General features: G+C 44.4%; 1 long non-coding RNA gene across 1 annotated transcript in view; it reads right to left on the reverse strand.

The window, feature by feature from the left end:
• Positions 1–3,591: 3,591 nt before the first annotated feature.
• LOC140422746 (uncharacterized) overlaps positions 3,592–15,110 on the reverse strand; it is an 89,517-nt gene continuing 77,998 nt past the window's right edge. Inside the window, exon 4 of the long non-coding RNA XR_011947577.1 lies at positions 3,592–3,772. This is a non-coding gene — a long non-coding RNA (uncharacterized lncRNA). The remainder of the gene's footprint in view (positions 3,773–15,110) is intronic.

Consider the following 15,110-nt stretch of genomic DNA (forward strand, 5'->3'; position numbering starts at 1 on the left):
CCATATACCTGACTTTGGCCCATATCACTTTATACCTTTGCTTAATAAAACATTATCTCTCCCATACTTAAAATTAATAACTGATCGAGCATCAATTACCATTTGTGGAAGAGAGTCCCAAACCTCTATCAATCTTTGTGTGTAGAAGTGCTTCCTAACATCTCCCCTGAATGGTCTGGTTCTCATTTTTAATCTGTGTCCCCCTCGTTCAAGAATCTCCAATCAGTGGAAACAGTTAATCTTTATCTGTCCTGTCTTCTCCTGATGGTATCTTTAAGGCTTCGATCAGATCACCTCTTAACCTTCCAAATTCTGGAGAAAACAGGCCTAATTTGTACAACTCTCCTCATAACTTAACCTCTGAAGTTGAGGTATCATTCTTGTAAACCTCCGTTCGTCACCCTCCCTCTAAGGCCAAAAAATTCTTCCTAAGGCATGGTGCCCAGATCGACTCACTATTCAAAGTGGGGCTAACCAGGGTTTTGTAAAGCTGAAGCATAACTTCTGCGTCCTTCTACTCAGTCCTCTAGATTTAAAGCCAGCATTCCATTAACCTTCTTGATTACATTCTGCACTTGTTTGTGGCATTTTAAAGATCTATGCACCTGTATTTCAGGTCTCTTTGGACATCCACTGAATTTAGCTTCATTACCATCAAGAAAATATCCTGATCTGTCCATTTTTGGTCCAAAATGGATAACCTCACACAGTGCTTACATTTTAAATCCTTTTGCCACAGTTTTCCCCATCCAGCAGGTCTACCAAGAGAGGGCCGGTTTGTGTTGCAGAGAAAAGCCAGCAGTGCAGATTCAATTCCTATACCGACTGAGGTTATTCATGAAAGCCTGTCTTTGCAGCCTTGCCCTCACCTGAGGTGTGGGGATTCTCAGGTTAAACCACCACCAGTCAGCTCTCCCCCTCAAAGGGTCATCTGGGACTATGGCAACTTTATCTTACCTATTATATCCATATCCCTTTGCAATTTTATTTCTGTCATCTACACTGTCTACAATAACACCCAACTTTGTGTCATCAGCACATATGACTTTCTATGCCATTATCCAAGTTATTAATGAATAATGTGAACAATTGAGGCCCTAACCCAGACCCCTGTGGGACACCACTAGTCACATTCTGCCAATTTCTACCCATTATCTCTACTTTCTGTCACATGCCACTCAACCAATTTACCAGCCAAGTCAGTAATTCCATGGGTTTATACCTTCGTTTAGTCTCTTATGTGGGACTTTATCAAATGCTTCTGGAAGTCCATATAAACAAGATTCATAGACATTCCCCTGTCCACTACCTTAGTCACCTGTTCAAAATATTCAGTGAGGTTTGTCAGGCATGCCCTATGTGCGATGAATCCGTGTTGGCTCTCCACGATGAACTGAACATTTTCAAGATGTTCAGTTACCCCATCCCTGATTATAGATTCCAACAATTTCCCCACCACCAATGTTAGGCTAACTGGTCTGTAATTCCCTGGATTTCCTCTTTCACCTTTCTTAAAAAGCAATTTTCTAATCCAGAGGGACGGCTCCTGAATCTAGGGAACTCTGAAAGATTATTGTTAGGGCATCTACAATGTGCTCCCCTACTTCCTTTAACACCTTGGGATGGACACCCTCAGGCTCTGGGGATTTGTCACTCTTTACTTCCATTAATTTCTTCATTATCAATGTTTTGCTTACATTAAGTTTATTTAGTCCTTGTCCGTAATCCACTCTCAATATGCTTGATCCATATGTGGCCTTGAAATTCTCGACATATTTCTGTTAATGGTTTCATGGCTTCATCCAAAAAGGTTGGAGGATCCTGCAAATTTATGATAGCAAATTATGCAACTGTGACAGGAAATCCTTCCTTAAAGTCACACAATGCTCTAATTACTTGAGTTAGTGTTCAGCAGGGGTTCTTGTCACTGATCAGATCTGAATGAAAGACCTGTAAGTTATCCTTGCCCTGCAAGTGATCGACCTCATTGATGCAACCTCACTATTTGATTTGTTGTTTCATTTCTATCCATTTAAGGTTTACATTTAAGTAGCTGAGCACTACTGTTAAATAACGGTATGCTGTCTGTACCCTCCCTCAATGTACAAGTAATTATTTTTCAAAGAATCGATCTTGTAACTTATGATTTAAGAATATAAATAATAATGACCACCACAAGATAGCTCCAGTACATATGATTGCAGCTGCTCAGCATTTACCTATACCCAGACCCAACCCCACAGTGACTATTACCATTCAGGGTGCTGGCTTTTTACAGACCATGGGAGATTTATATCGCTTATCTCTCAGTTAGTTCCACAACACGATAAAACAAGTTTTTCTATAGGTTTTTCTGTGCCTCTCTTATAAACACTTTCATTTGCCCACAGTCCCCACTATTTTTAATCACCCATATTTAATTTGGGCGGCCGATTAAATCTGACAAATAAAGCAAACTATCTGCCATTAATGTTAATTATAAACTCACTGTTTACAGTGTGTTAAACATGTAGGAGCAGGGATTTAGCAAATATTTGCACTTTGTTAATGTGAAAATCCCTTGCATACTAATCACCTTGAAGTAGGAAGGGTTTCATTGAACCTCTCAAGCTTGCCTTATTTGCACAAGTAAACAGGACCATTTGATAGGTTAAAGCAGACAGAAATGTTGAACATAAATAAAAGTCTCAAAACGTATGGAGCTGGTGGGGGGGGGGGGGGGGGGGGGGGGCTGGCCGGGGGACAGTACGACAAGGATTTTTTGAATTCTACATGTTGTGACTGCAACCTAATGGTAGTTGGTGAGGACAGGCCTTTTGCATGACTGGGGGTTGCTAGGGATTTGGATGTGTTGAAGTTCGGAAAGGGGGAAGCTTGAATGGAAACCTGGGGGTCACTGGAGAAGCTGAGTCCGAGGTAAAGGGAGGGCCAGAGTTTCAGCATCAGTCAAAGTGACCTCGGCCTATTGCTCATCCCACAGCACTCTACCACAGGACACAACGGTCGTCTCTACTGAATTGACCTTCTTAACTCTCCAAGAACAGGAAATGGGGCAACACCTGTTTAACACAATTCTGTATGTCCATCTTCCACTGTCATGGGCCACCCAACCCCCACTGCCGCCCTTCCCCATCACCCAGATGTGATCAGAAAGTTACACACAAAATTTGGAGCATGATACTTTCGCACCTCTATTAAATGTGCCAGCTGACTGGCAACACAACACCTCAGATCTTTGAAAGCAACGTGAGACAAGGTTGGAATAGCAATGTGATCGCTAATCATCTTTGTGCAATATATTTGGCTGATCTTTAAATATGAAATGTTAAAACATGAAGATGCTCACGTAGGTTTTGTTTTGTATACTTCCTCATTTGGCCTGAGGCTGGGTGGCCCATTCAGGACCGAAGGGAATAGTACATCCCTTTTTGAAGACTTTGTTCATTTATGAAAGAAAGCTCTACCATTTAGCTGGAGAGAGACAAATAAATCACATCTGCAAGAATAAAATAATCAGTCAAGAATTGCATTTATTTGAACCTGAATGCAGATTCTCAGGCAAGATGTAAAGATTGAATCACAGCACTCAGTTAATTTTTGAATATAATTACAATTTTAGATGTATAAGTTAAAGTTGTCCATAATTTGGGGCACTGCTGCTTCACAGCGCCAGGGTCCCAGGTTCGATTCCCGGCTTGGGTCACTGTCTGTGCGGAATCTGCACGTTCTCTCCGTGTCTGCGTGGGTTTCCGCCGGGTGCTCCGGTTTCCCCCTACAAGTCCCAAAAGACATGCAGGTTACGTGAATTGGACATGCTGAATTCTCCCTCTGTGTACCGAACAGATGCCGGAGTGTGGCGACTAGGGGATTTTCACAGTAACTTCATTGCAGTGTTAATGTCAGCCTACTTGTGACACTAATAAAAATTATCATTACTATTAATTTCTGATTCACACATACTGAGTACACCTCGCTTTCCCCCTGACCAAGGCATATGTGTCGGTGGGTCTTTTATTTCCACCCCAATCTTTCCATTGTGCTTTTCTTATTCCATTTTGCATCTGTTGCAAAATGAATACAAATGAGGGAGATCATTCATCCATTAAGATTCTGTTTTTTGTGCATGGGGTGTTGAACAGCAATGCAAGGAAGTCACATGGAGTGTGTGTAAATGCCGATTAAGCCACAGTTGATGGAAGAAAAAAAGAAAGACTTGAACAAGGGGATATCCTGATGTAATTAATGGCCAATGAAATACTTTTGACATTTAGCCGCTGTTGTCATGAGGAACCCAGTTAAACTCTTCTGGACAACTTGTTACAGAAAGAGTTTTTGAGCCAACGAGAGAGCATAGTGAGGATTCACTATAAAACTAGGAAAAAGGTATGAAACAAATTTGAAAAATTGGGGCTTTTTCACTGAAGTAGAGATTGCCAAGAATTTAAGAGAAATCTTTATCGTTCTGAAAGGCTTGAGAAAGCAAACAGTGTAGGATTTTTCTCAGTGAATTATGAATCATTAACAAGTCTGGCATGGACTGGTTGGGAAGAATGACCTCTTTTAGTGCCATATATCTTATGTACGATTTTCACTAAAAGGGTAAAGGGTTAACTTGGAGATTTTGATAATGTAGCATGGAATTCTTAATCACAAGTCAATATAATTCCTAGTAAAATTTTAAATTGAATTGATAATTTGAAAGGAAATATAAAAGTGTACAAGGACAAAGAAGTACATCAGAGCAGATATTTTAAGCTAACATCATAGGTAATACACCTTCTTTGTGGATGTAATTTTAATGTTTTTATGAAATCAGGTTCATCCTTTCACACAAACCTATATTCCTCAATAAAGCATCCAAGAGACTCTTGAACATTTCCCAAATGTACAAACATGCTCAATGGAACTATTGCTTGGACACAGAATTAGTTAGGAATGTGAGTGATTTTTAAAAAAAAATAATTGAAAGTTTTTTCCAATTAAGGGGCAGTTCAGTGTGGCCAATCCACCTAACCTGCACATCTTTGGGTTGTGGAGGTGAGACTCACGCAGACATGGGGAGAATGTGCAAACTCCACACGGGCAGTGACCTGGGTTCGATCCCGACCCTGGGTCCTCAGCACTGTGAGGCAGCAGTGCAAACCACTGCATCACCGTGCTGCCCACAGGGAATGTGTGTGATGAGGAGGATATAAAGAGGCTTCAGGACAATTTAGACAAGTTGAATGAGTTAGGAAATACATGGAAAATGCAGTATGTTGTGGATAAGTGTGAAGTTATAAATTGGGAAATGTTGATGTACAAAGGGATCTGGGTGTCCTTGTAGACCAGTCACTGATAGCAAACATGCAGGTATGGCATGTTAAGAAGGTAAATGGTATATTGTCCTTCATTGCAAGAGAATTTGAGTACAGCAGCAAGGGTGTTTTACTGCAGCTGTTAAGACCACACCTGGAATACTGTGTGCAGTTTTGGTCGTCCTACCTAAGAAAGGATACACTTGCCCACGAGAGAGTGCAGCAAAGGTTTACCAGGCTGATTTTGTCACATGAATGTTGCATTACATTCACCCCCCACCATCTGGCCTTGGCTTGCGAAATCCTACCAACTGTCCTGGCTTGAGACAATTCATACATCTTCAATCTGGGGTTACCCCTATGTCTGGATCGGTAAAGACTTAATTACCTGCAAATGCTCGCATTCAAAGCATTGTCTTGCATCTTTGACTTTGTCTATATATATATATGTTTCTGGAACATACCTCTTCATTCACCTGAGGAAGGAGCAGTGCTCCAAAAGCTAGCGATTTGAAACAAACCTGTTGGACTTTAACCTGGTGGTGTAAGACTTCTTACTGTGCTCACTCCAGTCCAACACCGCCATCTCCACATCATGACTTAAGTTTAAGATGAGGATAAAAATATTCACTCAGAGGGTGGTGAACCCTTGGAAGCCCAGGGAAGCCAAATCACTGAATATATTTAAGAAGGAAATAAATACATTTCCAGATAATAAAGGTGACAGGGATATGGGGAGAGAACAGGAGTTTGGAGTTGAGATAGAGGATCAGCCATGATTATGTTGAATAGTGAACCAGGTTTGAGGGGCCTAGTAGCCTACTCCTGCCCCTATTTTCTATATTTCTATGACCTCTGTTTCACACTTAAAATCTGGGGGCGAGGAAGGCTGATGAAACAGCCAACGACCCACAGAAAGACCTAGACAATAAGTGAAACCATGGAAGATTCAGTAAGCACAAGGTGTGGCATGGTGGAAGAAAATGGAGTACTCGCACTTACTCAGTGATGGTATTGAGGTGCAAAGAGATCTAGGAACGTTGGTAAACTCAGCACTTACTATCTCTGGCTATTGCAAAGCGATGATCAAAAGAGCACACAGAATGATATCACATTCTCAGATCAGTAAAGCATAGTTTCCATTCTCAAATTTTAATCTGTATGTTTCCCTGGCTTTCCTCAGGATTCTCAACCAGAAGCTGTAAGGGGCTTGATTTTTCAATTGCCTGTGGGGCTCAGTCTTCTGGTGCCTCTGGAACGCATTGAACGCGTTTTCAAAGTGAGGGCCTGGGGTGAATGGGGAGGGGAGCTGGAAACGCATTTGCTTCCAATTAACTGCTCTTTTAAGCTCCTTGAAGAGTTGTTAATGGCGCTGGGCGTGCCAGAACATGATTTTCACATTACAGGTTGATAAAAGCAAACAGTCTGGTGCATCTTAGCGCACAACTGTCAGTGTTACATTCTTCTGTTTGACATAAACGTACGAATGCTATGACAAGAATTGGTAAAGTGGTAATGCGAGTTCTATATTCGAAGATCAGACGATATGCACAGATAGAGTGAACTGAGAGGCTGAATATTCATGTCTGACTTCAATGACTGCTGCTGTAGACTGAGTTCAGAGACCTGGGATTACTTAATCAACCCGTCTAGGTGATAGTGATTAATCGCAGTTTGAAGATATACATCCATAAAGTACATTAACATCACCATAGCATTTCCCTTTCTTCTGAACAATCACACTGTTTGGATGAAAGCAAAAGAAAATAACGTTATATTAAAAGCAAAATACTGTGTGTTTTGTTATGCTCTTGACATAGCATAAGCTGCTTCCTTGTTGTACACTCTGACAAAGGAAGGTTCAGACTTGGAGATAGCTTTAACACATTTATTAAACTGTTAAAAATTCTCCTACTTGGATTCGACTCTCCTGTTAATTCTACTATAGCTATTCAGACTAACTAACCAGTCTGCTACAATCCACGTGGTGGGTGTGATGTGTTTCAATCGACCTGTACTCACTAAGTGTCTCCACTGGAAAGAGAAAGATCATGTGTGCTGTGTCCTTATATATGAGTTGGTGTAATGCCCCCCTGTGGTAGTGTCACGTCTGGGAGTGTCGTGACTGCCCATTGGTCGTGTCCTATCTTACTGACCTATTGGTTGAATGTCTGTGTGTCATGTCTCTGGTGCTCCCTCTGGTGTCTAGCTAGGTGTAGTGTGTTCACATTAACCCCTTGTGTATTTACAGTGATGCATATCACCACATCCCCCCTTTTTTCATGTTACATATTTTCTGTACAGTGTTAAAGAAAATTGAACAAAATAGGTAGATAAGTGATGACATATACAAATCATGATGAGTGATGATTATACAATAAGTCCAAATCATATCTATGAGTCCAAAGTTCAGTAATTATTATGGTCGAGTGGCTTTCTTGTTTGGTTGGTGAGTTGGTGATGTTGATGGTGGCATGTCCTAGTGAACACCGTCAGCTTCCCTGTGAGGAAGGAACCAAGAAGTGGTCAAATCACTTTGTTGTCTGATTTGGACTCTTGTTTTCTTTCGATGCTTGTGGTAGCGATATATGCAATCTGTGTCGTCCTGCCATGGTATGTCATTGTACTGAGCTGAGCAGTAACAGTGTCCCGCATTTGCAGAGTTGTACCATGTCATACCAGTCGGAATTCCATTGTTGTTGTTTTTGTTGTGCTTGTTGTCGACGTTGTTACCTTTGGTATGCTTCTTGCTATTGTCTTTGATGTTGTTGTTGTGTTGGTTGGTTTTTTTGTCGTGTTTGCTGCGCTCAAGGACCACACTCTGTAGATAATACGAGTCCTTCACACAGTTACTCGTGTCAGCGTCCTTTGTGGCATCTGCTGTTTCCTTGAGCGTGCCGACACTGAGTTTGCGGTGCTCCCCGTCTGGAGTCATGTCCGGCTTACTGGAATCAGCTTTGGCTTGTCGTGCTCCCCATCTGGAGTCTGGTCTTTTTCACCTGAGTCAGTTTTGGCTTGTCGATGCTCCCCGACTGGAGCCCTTTCTGGTTCACCTGAATCAGCTTTGGTTTCTTGATGCTCACCGTCCGGAGTCATTTCAGATTCACTTGAATCTTCTGAGGTTTCGTGATGCTCCCTGTCCGGAGTCAAAACATTCAGGAATGCATTTGCTTGTGGAGAGGCTCGAGCGAATGAGGTTTGAATTAACGTGGCGTCACCGGAGTCACCAGTAGTCTCACTGTGATTGTCGAGTGCCTCAGTACACACTAGCTGAGGTCTGTCATGTTGCACATCTGGTATGGGAAGTGGGATGCAGTCGTCACTTGTCGCACATACAGTGAGTTGAGCCTCAGTGTCTTCTTGTTGTTCACTTGAGCTGGATAGACTGTCAGAGTCTTCTTCTGGTGGCTCAAGCAATTTGAGTGGACTGTCATAGTCGCTTTGTTGTTCACGTGAACGTGGTAGACTGTCATAGTCTGCTTGCTGTAGCGTGGCAGACTGTCATAGTCTTTCTGTTGTACACTTGAGCATGGCAGACTTGCATTGTCTGCTGCTGGTTGCTCAGAGGAGGTTGCTAGACCCTCATGGTCTTGTTCATGCAAGGACTGCGCTCTGGAGTCTTGCGTTCCTTCCATCGTGGAGTCTGTCCACGAGGTCGCTGTGGATGCTTGTGTCACTTCCTCTGTGGAGTTTTGCAGTGTTCCCTGTGTGGAATCGTGCATTGGTCTCACTGTGGAGACTGTCATCACTTCTTGTTCATGCAAGGACTGCGCTCTGGAGTCTTGCGTTGCTTCCATCATGGAGGCTGTCCACGAGCTCGCTGTGGAGGCTTGTGTCAATGGAGTCACTTTCTGTGTGGCGATGTGCAGTTGTCTCACTGTCACCTCTTGGTCATGCAAGGACTGCGCTCTGGAGTCTTGCGTTTCTTCTATCGTGGAGTCTGTCCACGAGCTCGCTGCAGAGGCTTGTGTCACTGGAGTCACTTTCTGTGTGGAGACGTGCAGTTGTCTCGCTGTGGAGTCTTTCATCGCTTTCTGTGTGGAGGCTGGGACCCTTCGTGGTGCGTGGACCACTGTCTGTGTGGAGTCGGGGACTCTTCGCGGTGCGTGGACCACTCTCTGTGTGGCAGCAGGCCGCTCTCTGTGGGTTTGTACCGCTCTCTGTCTCTTGTTGTCAGGCCGCAGCATAATCCTGCACTCACGAGTCGGGATGTCATATATGCTGGGCTGAACATCCTCAAATCCGACGAACACATCCGCGTCTGTGTCGCATTCGTCACTGTGCAACACATCTCGTCGCGGTTCGGATTTGGTAGTGGGGTCGCCATCTCCAAAGATGAACTCATCGTCTGCGCCGTAGTTTTCAAGGCCCATATCATCTTCTCGGGCGGTGCTAACTGTTTGTTGCAGGGTTCTGCGGAGGTTACTGGTCGAAGATCAGGCATTGTGCTGTCATTCCAGGTGAAAGAATCTTGTTTTGAGGCTTTAAAATTGTTTTTCTTGTTTTGGGACATTTCCCCTTTAAGTGGGCATGGTCCGGGGCCTCTGACTTCATGACACTTGTGACATAGAGAGTAGGAATGGATTGCGCATGCGCAGATGGCTGTTCCTTTACTTTGCGCCCTTCTCTCAACTGCGCATGTGCGGCACCTTTTCCAAGATGGCCGCCAATCAAAATTGTCCTTCGCTGCTCGCCTACCTCGGCCTCGAGGTTAGTATTGGCGCCTCTTTTACCGTTTTCTGTTGATTTCTTTGTGTTTTCCTCGCAGAATTGTTCGAACTTGTCCAGGACTGTCTGGAAGTCTCTCTTTTCTTGCCCTCTGGAGTACTTGAAGGTTTTGAAGATTTGTTCTGCATTTGCGCCCGCAATTGTGTGCAGAAGCTCTGTCTTTTCAGCATCGGCCACGTCTTGTAGGTCGGCTGCTACCAGGGAGATCTCAAACCTTTGCCTGAATGCAAGCCAGTTTGCACTGAGATTGCCGTGGCACCTGAGCAGCTGTGGAACTGGAATCTCGATCATCTTGCTGGTTGTCACAGTTTTCGGAGTTGAAACCATATGGATTTAAACAGTCACTCTCTGGTACCATGTTTTGTTATGCTCTCGACGTAGCATAAGCTGCTTCCTTGATGTACACTCTGACAAAGGAAGGTTCAGACTTGGAGATAGCTTTAACACATTTATTAAACTGTTAACAATTCTCCTACTTGGATTCGACTCTCCTGTTAATCCTGCTATAGCTACTCAGACTAACTAACCAGTCTGCTACCATTCACGTGGTGGGTGTGATGTGTTTCAATCAATCATGTCTGTACTCACTAAGTGTCTCCACTGGAAAGAGAAAGATCATGTGTGCTGTGTCCTTATATATGAGTTGGTGTAGTGTCACGTCTGGGTGTGTCATGACTGCCCATTGGTCGTGTCCTATCTTACTGACCTATTGGTTGAATGTCTGTGTGTCATGTCTCTGGTGCTCCCACTGGTGTCTAGCTAGGTGTAGTGTGTTCACATTAACCCCTTGTGTATTTACAGTGATGCACATCACCACAGTGTGCATGCCGGATATCTGAAATGAAAACAGAAAATGCTGAAAAGATTCAGCAGGTCTGGCAGCATCTGTGCAAGTTCATGTTTCGAGTCCACATGACTCTATTTTAGAGCTAAACATGGGCAGACATGCGATGGATTATATATTTGGTGAGGGGCTGGGGAAGGTTGAGCAGAATAGAAAGTCAAGGAAAAGTGGGTGTTCAGAGATATTGACAAAGATGTCATGGGCACAAGACAAAGGGAGTGTTAATGATAGTGTTAAAGAAGGTGCTGGTAGTGGCTGGCCTGAGGTTTGATGTCCCAGGATGAAGGTTCTGGGAATAGCATTCCTACAACGCTGCAGAATCTATTACACGTGATGCATTACTGTCTGATGATTGTTTTACTTCCAAACCAGCTCTTCAACTGAAATGTGAAAGGTTGAGGCTGCCATACTTCTCAATCAAACCTTCAAAAAACACACTGCTGCCATGTTCGATTCTTCCATCTGATGTAAATATACTGACAAGACCATAAGATGCAGGAGTTGAAGTAGGCCATTCGGCCCATCAAGTCTGTTCCGCCATTCAATGATATCATGGCTGATCTGATATAATCGTCAACTCCACTTGGCCACTTTATCCTCATAACTCTTGATTTCCTTACTGATTAGAATCTGTCTATCTCAGTCTTGAACATACTTCACGACAAGCTCTCTGCATTAAAGGATTCCACCCTCTGAGAGAAGAAATTCCTCCTCATCTCGGTCTTACTGAGATCATATCCTCTGGTCCCAGACTCTCCCAGAAGAGAAAATCACGTGACAAAGATTGGTAAACCATCAATGTGAGTTCTTTATTTGAAGGTCAGGCTGTGGATAGATAAAGTTAGCTGCGAAGACGTGTATTTGTGCCTGACTTTGACTGCTGCTGTTCAGTGAGTTCAGAGTCATAGGACACCAAATCAGATGCTCTGCCCCCTCAAAAACGGCATCATCGCTGAGTACGCCACACGCCGTTGGGACGGCCTTGGGGCATCACCTGAGGCCTTCCTTCGATGCTCCACACCGAAGGGCCGACTTCCCGACTACGTTGGTCGCAGTTTTCGGGGACCTCGCGTGGCGGCTGTAGATTGTGTCCAGCGCCGCCACAGTTGGAGGGAAGGGTGAGAGCCGTTCCACTGGCCAAGGGGGCTTCGGCAGGGGCTGGGGGACCGGTGGGGGTTGGCGAGGGGCGTTATTATCTGGCAGGCCGGGTCCGCGCGCGGCCGGCACCATGTTGTACGGCGCGGCCACCGCAGGTCGCTACCGTGCGCAAGCGCGGCCACGGACCCGGCCATTCTCCGTCCGTATCTGCAGGTACAGCCGGGGGCTTTGCATGGTGTGGCTGCTAGCCCCCCTCCAAGCAGAGCATTGGCACCGGGGCGGCGCCAACGTTTTGGTTGTAAGACCAGACACTTCCTTCAGACATAGCTGCAAAATAGGAGAATCCAGCCCTTAGTCACAGAAACTGAGAATCTCACCCATGATTATTCATTCAGAGTGGAGTCCCTACCTTTTCATTGACTGCACCCATGAGGCTGCTTGTCCTTTGATCCTGTGCCTGCTTCACTTCATAAGGCAACAGCAAACCCAGTCATTGCTGCCATCTGCATTTGAGCAATGCATTCAGAGTCAGTTCCTGCCTCCTGGCAGCACCCAGCACCACAAACTGGGTGCCAGGTTTACCTCATGCAGCACGATAGGGTATCTGCATTTTAACCAAGCATTTCATCAGCGACACAGATGTGGCGTGGGATTGGGACTGGAAAAGACTTTGGCACTGTGTCCCCAACCCTGGACTGAAATTCAAATCCCAGGCCCCTCTCTGTAAATTGCCTGCTGAAGTTTGAGTAACTTCAGTTGGACAATTTCTCTTTAACTATAATCTACATTAACTGTTCTACGCCCACTCTGGCGGTTAAACAATTCAAATGTCCACCCCCTCTGTGAAAACCAGAATGCATAGAACTTTTATTTCTACCTGTGCTTTCTGTCAGTCGCACTTCAGACTTCAATCCTATTGCATAATGCAAATTCCACACTCGGGGAAAAAAAAATCCAGAAAGGCAAGTTGCACAAAAATTCTCAAGAAGCAAAAATATCAGAGCCACAGCTCTGCATGTTCACCCTCTCACAAGCAAAACCAGGGTTCAGATCTCCAACATGAACAGCAATTAACCTGCACGTGAACTCACTCAGTGTTTACTTAGCACCAGTTAGATGTGTGGCTTTAATTAGCTGAGGAATATTACATTGAGATTCACACCGATTAACATCTTGTCTTCACAAATAGTGGCTCCTCTCATATCTAAGAAAATATTGCCGCAGAATGATTTTCGGGTACCACTACTCAAAGGTTCCAGATATATTTATGAAATACAAACTCAATATGAATTGAGGCTGAATTTGTTTACCCATGACAAACAGAACAAAGACATAAGTCATAATGGAATCAGCCATCATAATGAGATGGAAAACCGCCAAGTTCATATTTCTCAGAGTAGCGATCCTGATCATTCAAATGTGTGCTCTAATTATAGGTTGTGATGGCCATTACAAAGTAAATAATTTATCAGTATAATTATATGGAGGTTAAATACTTATTTTCTTCGGAGTAATCTTACAAGTTGAAGACTTGCAATTTCCCTTCATAACATTCTATCATTTGTATGCATTAATAAATTATTGGCGTATAGGGCACAGCCTCTTGATCTGATTTAATTCAGAGAGAACCCAGTAGTTAATGAACCGTGAGTCATGCTGTATTTGATCATTTTTAGTGATGTTCCAAGGGAATGCTGTCTGGTGGCACAGTGGTTAGCACTGCTGCCTCACAGTGCCAGGGAGCCGGGTTCAATTCCGGCCTTGGATGACTGTGTGGAGTTTGCACTTTCTCCCCGTCTCTGTGTGGGTTTCCTCCGGATGCTCCGGTTTCCTCCCACAGTCCAAAGATGTGCAGGCTAGGTGGATTGGACATTTGAATTGCCTCTTAGTGTCTAGGGTAGTGTAGGTTAAGTGGGGTTATGGGATAGGGTAGGGGAGCGTGCATTTGTTGGGTACTCTTTCAGAGGGTCACTGCAGATTCGATGTTCCGAATGGCCTCCTTCTGCACTGTAGGGATTCTGTGATTAGAGGTGTTGATTTCAATTTAAACTCAATAATAACAACTTGCATTTTCTGGCCACTCCTACCCCAACCCCCAACCCCCCCCCCCCAAGCATATTTTTGGCGGCACAGGTGACAGAGCCGATTTAGCATTGGCTTCTGACGGGATATTCCGGTCCCACTGATGCCTATGGCGATTTGCGCGGCTCGCCCGCCCTACTGCTGTAGAACCTGTCACGGGAGGGGGTGGGTCATAGGCAGCAGGACTAGAAGATCCCACCGCTGGGAAGGGCCAGAAAATGTTGTCCGCTGTCTTCAACATTGTTACGCATCCCGCAGAAGGGGACATACAGGCAAGTTACATTGGTTAAAGAGGTAGATTTAAGGAGAGGCTCAAAGGAGGAAAAACATGGAAGAGAGGTAAACAGATGGAGAGGTTGATGCACAATCAATAACTCTCGAGACAAGGGGGGTCATCTCTAATCGGCTTTATTCAGCTAGAACTGTACCCAGCGGCTTTGATACAGAAAGTGAAGGCTGCTGGGATGGCATGGGTTCTTATACCCCGCCTCTCAGGGTAGGGCCATGTACGTTAGCCAATGGTAGACTCCTAGGTCTAGCCAATGGTCATTCACCTCTCAGGTACTGCAATACCTGGTATTACCACAGAGGTTTGAGGAGGTAAATCCAGAATGAAGGACGTAGCATCTGGAGGCACAGTAGCTGATGGTGGAGGGGAGGCGGTGGCATAGTGGTATTGTCACCTGACTCGGAATCCAGAGAATCCCACCTGGCAGATGGTGAAATTTGAATAAAATAAAAAAGTCTGTAATCAAAAGTCTAATGATGACCATGAAACGGTTGCCGTAAAAACCCATCTGGTTCACTAATGTTCTTCAGGGAAAGAAATCTGTTGCCCTTACCCAGTCTGGCCTTCATGGGACTCCAGACCCAATAGCATTGTGGTTGACTCTTAACTACCCTCCTCTCTGAAATGGCCTAGCAAGTCACTCAGTTCGAGTAATTAGGGATGGGCAACAAATGCTGGCCCAGCCAGCGATGCCCACATCCAAGAAATAAAGAAAAAAAAATGAACTTGGGAATTTGGAATTGGAAGAGGTAGAGATCTCAAAAGCTTGTAG

This window comes from Scyliorhinus torazame, chromosome 5 (assembly GCF_047496885.1).
Source record: "Scyliorhinus torazame isolate Kashiwa2021f chromosome 5, sScyTor2.1, whole genome shotgun sequence".
NCBI lineage: Eukaryota > Metazoa > Chordata > Chondrichthyes > Carcharhiniformes > Scyliorhinidae > Scyliorhinus > Scyliorhinus torazame.